This window comes from Kogia breviceps, chromosome 15, assembly GCF_026419965.1.
Source record: "Kogia breviceps isolate mKogBre1 chromosome 15, mKogBre1 haplotype 1, whole genome shotgun sequence".
Classification (NCBI taxonomy): Eukaryota; Metazoa; Chordata; class Mammalia; order Artiodactyla; family Physeteridae; genus Kogia; species Kogia breviceps.
This window is the reverse complement of record NC_081324.1, coordinates 44071159-44077682: the sequence shown is the minus strand read 5'-3', so window position 1 is coordinate 44077682 and position 6524 is coordinate 44071159.

Genomic DNA, 6524 nt, shown 5'->3' with positions numbered 1-6524 from the left:
GGGAAACAATGAAAATAAAATCCAAAGTTACAAATATGGCATTTACACCCATGATTTTATTAATTTTGCACATTAATGTTTAAATAGTTAATGTAGATAAAATAGTTAAAATAATAAAAACTCAACATAGATGGAGATAATAAAAACCTTGTAAATGGAGAGCTTCATGGCAGCTGATTCTGTGGGGTTTTTTTAATGATTATAGCATTTAATGTAGCATCAAAAATATTAAATATCTGGGAATAATCTAACAAACGTGAATACCTCTAACAAAACTACAAAACATTATTTTAAAAGGCTAAAGAAGAACTGAGCAAATGGAGAAATATATCATGTCCATGGATTACAAAACAATAGTGTAAAGATATCGATTCTCACCAAATTTATTTATAAATTCAATTCAATCACTGTATGTGTGTGGAAATTGACAAGTGAATCCTAAAATTTGTGTGTAAATGCAAAAATGGCAGCTGATTCTTAAGAGAACTGTTCTATTCTGTTTTTACCCCATTTTCAGAGGTACCTGGGAGCTATGCAAATGCTAATCACGGCTCTTGTTGAAACAAGAAATTCAGCATCATGGCAGAATCTATAAGAGAAAATCTATCAGGTAGTTCAAAACAGTAGCCATTAAATTTACGAGACACTTAATGTAACTGCTCTCCAATACATTTATATGAATCTCATTTTCTCTGTATGGTAGTCAATGACTTTTGTTTGAAGAGTGCAGCAGAACATTTCAAAGTACTGTCTGCTTCTACCTCCCCCCAACCAGCATGCTTCTGTTCTTGGAGTATTGCTCTGAATGGGAAAAAAATGAAACCAAGAAACATCCAGATCCTTCTCTCAATCAAGTGGCCACTTTAGTCACTCCCCATGCTCATAGGGATATTGAAAAAAGGAAGGGAAGGGAAGGGGAGGGGAAGGGGAGAGGAGAGGAGGGGAAGGGGAGGGGAGGGGAGGGGAGGGGAGGGGAGGGAAGGAAAGGGAAGGGAAGGGAAGGGAAGGGAAAAGAAAGTTCTAACTTGCATCTGCTCTGGTCGTTCCTAGAGGCTAGTGTAGTTTGGGTCCAGCCTGGGTTTTCCAAGAAGTCTGAATGCAATAGGATTTGATGAATCCCAGAAAAGAATCATACCCAAATTTCCTCTTACCTGGGTCTGCTATGATGAATGGATTTTCCACTCTGAAAGAAAAATTATTTTTGTTAAAATGTTGTCCTTTTTTAAAATGTAAAATATCTCAAGAAAACTAACACCAAGCAAAGATCCAGATTTAATACCTTAGTTGATCAATGATAACTGACAGAAGATACTGACTGGATGGAAAGATGCCCATTCATGCTTTATATCTGGCTAGAGTAGGATTTCTCCACCTTACTACTACCGACATCTGGACCTGGATAATTCTTTGGAGTCAGGTGCTGGGAGGGAGCTGTCCTTGCAGGAACCAAACATTCAGCAGCATCCTTGGCATCTAACCACTATATGCCAGTAACAACCAACACAGGGTGACATCCAAAAATGTCTCCAGGGAATCCCTTGGTGGTCCAGTGGTTAGGGCTTGGCACTCTTACTGCCAGGACCCGGGTTCATTCGCTGCCTGGTCGGGGAACTAAGATCCCACAAGCCGCACAACGTGCCCCCACACACAAAAAAAATGTCTCCGGACATTGTTAACCGTCTTCTGGGGGCACAATTGCCCTTGACTGAGAACCACCAGACAAGAGTTTTAAATGAAGTAAAGTTACTGATACATGCAACAACACAGATGAATCTCAAAAACATTATGAGCGAAAAACGCCTCGCCCGAAAAGAGCATATATTGTATAACTGCATTTACATGCTGTTCTAGTACAGGCAAAACTAATCTTTGGTGGTAAGAAGTAGAACAGTGGTTGCCTGTAGGTCACAGGGGTAAACGGGATGAGACATGAGGGAAATTTCTGAGGTGAGAGTAATGTTCTATATCCTGATCAGAATTTGGGTTATACAGGTATATGCATGCTTAAGATTTGTGCATTTCATTTTATGTACAGGAAAAATAAAACTAAAAAAAAAATTGAACTAATGCTATGTATGCTGAAGTATTTAGGGGAAACTATTCAAATGTCTTCAATTTACTTTCAAATGTATCAAAAAAAAAAGATGGGGCTTCCCTGGTGGCGCGGTGTTTGAGAGTCCGCCTGCCGATGCAGAGGACACGGGTTCGTGCCCCGGTCCGGGAGGATCCCACGTGCCGCGGAGCGGCTGGGCCCGTGAGCCATGGCCGCTGAGCCTGCACGTCCGGAGCCTGTGCTCCACAACGGGAGAGGTCACAACAGTGAGAGGCCCGCGTACCGCAAAAAAAAAAAATGATGACTTGATGGATGGCCAGTAGATGGGCAGAGAGATGTGTGATAAAGCAAAATGTTGGTGGTAGAATCTAGGTGGTGGTATTGGTGTTCACTGTAAAATTATTTCAACTTTTGTAAATGTTAAAAAAAAAAAATGATGTGGCTGGTTAGTGGTGTCAGATGGCCTAAACCAGCAGCTTCATAAATATTCATACTGATAAAGCCAGTCCTTTGCTCCCTCACTGCATTCAGGTCTCCACTCAAATTTCACCTTATCAGAGCTATCTCTGACTCTTTCTGTAAAAATAATGCCACAAGCCCTCTCAAGCCCCTAATGCTATCTTCTGCATTATTTTACTCTATAGTTCATATTATAACCTGACATACATTTATTTCCTAGTTGCTCATCTCCTTCTGCTAGAACATAAGCTCCTTGCAGTCAGATTCATTGTTTTATACACTACTGACTCCCCAAAATCTAGAACAATGTCTGACACATAGTAGCAGCTCAATAAATATGTGTTGGATGAAAAAAATGCTGAAAGAACCAAGAAGATTTTTCATGTGCAATTGCTGTGTGCAAGATGCTGGGCCAAACATAGAAAGTAAGACTGGCGATCATCTCTCTTCTCAACAGATCTTCATTCAGCCTAGTCGGGTGTCACAGGATAGTAATAAATACCATAATAGCAACACACAGTGGCAAATGCAAAGTGCCCAAGGAAAGCTAAACAACAAAACAAGAAAGGGTCTCTTGGAGATGAGATTTAAGCTTTGTCTCAAAGGAACAGTAATGACTTCTTGGTTTCCTTTGAAGGTACACCTGTCACTCTAAATTAATACATTGGGATGCCACTTTTCAGGATTGTTTGATATATCAGTTCTCGTGAATCCACTCAACTTCGCAGATGCTGACATAATTGAGCTTTGGGGAATCACGAAGCTAGAAAAAGCCAATGAAAGAAAGAATTTGAAGACAGGAAATAACTGAGAGAAGCGGGTCTCAGAAGAGGGAATATGATGTATATCTCAAGCGGAGGGATTTACCTGGGACAGGAAAAAGCATTTCTTGTTCTGAGCCTGGAAGGAAAGAAGTTGTTTATCAGTATAGAACTTAGTAGATGAAAGATAAGAAGGTAATGGTGCTTATGCTTTCATCATCTCTTTGTAAGAGAGGACCTTGGTCAGAGCCCAAATGTACAGGAAAGAGGCAATTTCACATAGTGATTAAGAGATTCTGCAGACAGGATGCCTACATTTAAATCTTAGTTCTGGTACTTAGTAGCTGTGTGACCTTGAGTAAGTTATATAACTTCTCTGTGCCTTAATTTCCTCATCTATAAAATGAGGTGAGAAGTAATAATAATAGTATCTACCTCCCAGGGTTGTTATGAGAATTAAATTTAAATGACTTAATACATAAGAAGGGTTTTGAACAGTGACTGACACATATTAAGTGTATTATTATTTGGAGGCTTGAGGTTGATAAGAGCTACTGTGAGAAACCAGAGCAAGAGGAAGGTAAAATGAAATTCCAGTGATGCTTAAATGAGGTTGCAGATGATGGGATGATTGTTGTATTAATCTAAAAATGTTTAGGGAGGGATAAATTGGGAGATTGGGATTGACATATACACACTACTATATGGTAGATAACTAATGAGAACCTACTGGATAGCACAGGGAACTCTACTCAATACTCTGTAATGACCTATATGGGAAGAGAATCTAAAAAAGAGTGGATATGTGTGTATGTATAACTGATTCACTTTGCTGTATACCTGAAACTAACACAACATTGTAAATCAACTATACTCCAATAAAAATTAATTTAAAAAAATAAAGATGTTTAGATTTTCTCAAGAAGAGCTAAGCTACCTAGTGCTGGAGAAGAGAAAGTGAGCTTTAAGACATATCCGAGGCCGAGGGCCTACAAAGTGACTTGTATGGAGCCACAGTGGATCTACAAGCTGACTGGTAGGGAGGGAGTAGTTCAATGGGTCGACCTGGTTGTAAAGATGTGAGTCCTGGGGGAGAAGTGTTCCACTTGCTGAAGTCACCCACGGTGACAGCATGAGGAAGGGTGGAGTCAAGACCGGACTCTGGGGTGAGCATCACCATGTGTCTCCTGATGCTCAATCAGTGGTGACAAGGACTGTATGGGGAGTTGATGGGGTCATAGAGAAGGGTCATTAGGGAAGGGTTGTCTAGGGAGAGCAAGCAGTTGGTTTCTTTGGGCCTCACAGAGCGGTATTCCTGGGGTTGGGGGAGAGAAGAAGGAGGGTATTGTGAACAAAACTGTGCCCCCAAAATTCATGTTGAAGCCCTATCACCCATAGACAGAACCTTTAAAGAAGTAATTAAGGTCATTAAGGGTGGGGCCTTAATTCAGTATGATCGGTGTCCTTTATTAGAAGAGAAAGAGACACCAGGGGTGGGTGCACAGAGAAAAGGCCGAGTGAGGATACAGTAAGAAGACAGCCATCTGTAAGCCAAAGAGAGAGGCCTCAGGAGAAACCAAACCTGCCAACACCTGATCTTGGATTCTCAGCGTCCAGAACTGTGAGAAAATAAAATTCTGCTGTCTGAGCCACCCAGCCTATGGTACTTTGCTCTTGGCAGCCAGAGCAGACTCATATAAGAGGCTATGGACCCGGATCTCACCCTCAACCCTACAGAAACAAAAATCTGATTTTGTTCGTGTGCACATTAGATAATCATTCAAGGACTGACTCATAGGTACCAAACTCATAAAAGGTTGTATTATGGACCAGAAGAGTCATATTGATTAACAAGCAAAATAAAGCCTGCAGGAGAACTGGAATACATATTACTACTACTACCAGTGTGTTCTCTCCCTGCTGGCAAATCCTGGGGAAGTTAAATCATTATTTAAAGGTCACTCGGTGAGCATGGCTTTAGGAGAAAGGGAAGTGGAGGGTGTGACAAGACACTGCCGCAAGGCCTGTTGCCAGTGACAAGGGCCTGTGACCTCAGAATGGGCTTACATCTTTGTTTATTCAACTTATTATGACTCAGACACTCACAGGCCTGCTTCCTCCAAAGTGCCTTCCTAGCTATTTGCTGGCGTTCCCAAGGTCCTGCCTCAGGGGAATTTTACTGCAGGTGCCCCGGTTTCCTTCTTCACCTGCAACCCTGATGAGCCTTGTGAAACGCCCCCCCCTCCCCATGGGGTCAGCTGTCCCTCATGAAGACCATGCCACTGCTTCCACTTGGTCCTCAGCTTGGGGATCCTGTTGCCACTAATTGCCCAGAGAACAGCTGAGACCAGATGGCAGCTTTTATTAATTTTTGGTAAAGTGGGAATACAGAAAATGATGCTGAGAACACTGTGTAACTGGAACAAGCCTAACCTCGAGACTGACTTAACCGACTTACAACAGACCTCCTCGTGCCAGGAGCAGGCCTTGCTCCCCAGTGGGAACCCCAGGCATCTCTAAGCATCCCCGCAAATTGACTCCAGACCCAACTCTACCCCAGATGGTGCCCTCCCTCCTCCCATTCTACCTCAGGATGATTAACAGTAGAAACATGTTTTCTCTTCAGGGGAAACCTCACACACACACACACACACACACACACACACACAAACACACACACACAGCGTGGTGTGGGGTCCAATGTTCAGCCAGTGCCGTGGCAACAGTCAGCAGTCCCCCAAGTCCCAAATCCCTCCTTTCGTGACATTTCCAGCTTCTGATAATGACACATATATGGATGTGACTGTGAAATCTCCCCCAATACATTTTAAGAAAGAGATACCATATTAACCCCCGAGTGTTAAACCAGTGAATTATAACAGATGTGACTCAATCTGATCCAAGTTGATCTTAGAGGCTAGAGTTGCTCCCAGGCCATGAATGGGAAGAAAGCAGAAGAAAAGCAACTGATGCTTGACTGAGCACAGAAGGAAACCAGCTTTATCACGGCCACAGGAGTATCTGAAGAGGGAACAGGTGAGCAGAGGAGGTCATCCGCAGGGAAGGTAATAAATGGGTATCGAATGATGAGAAGGGATTCCTCAGGGTTCAGCCAGGAAGAAGAAACATTGAATCTGAGAAACTCCATCACCAGAAAGTACTTTTTTGGAGGCTGTGGTTTACGGAGAAACAGGAATGCAGGCTAGAGAAACAAGAAGAGAACAGAGGAAAGCTGCTTCCTCATTTCCCAG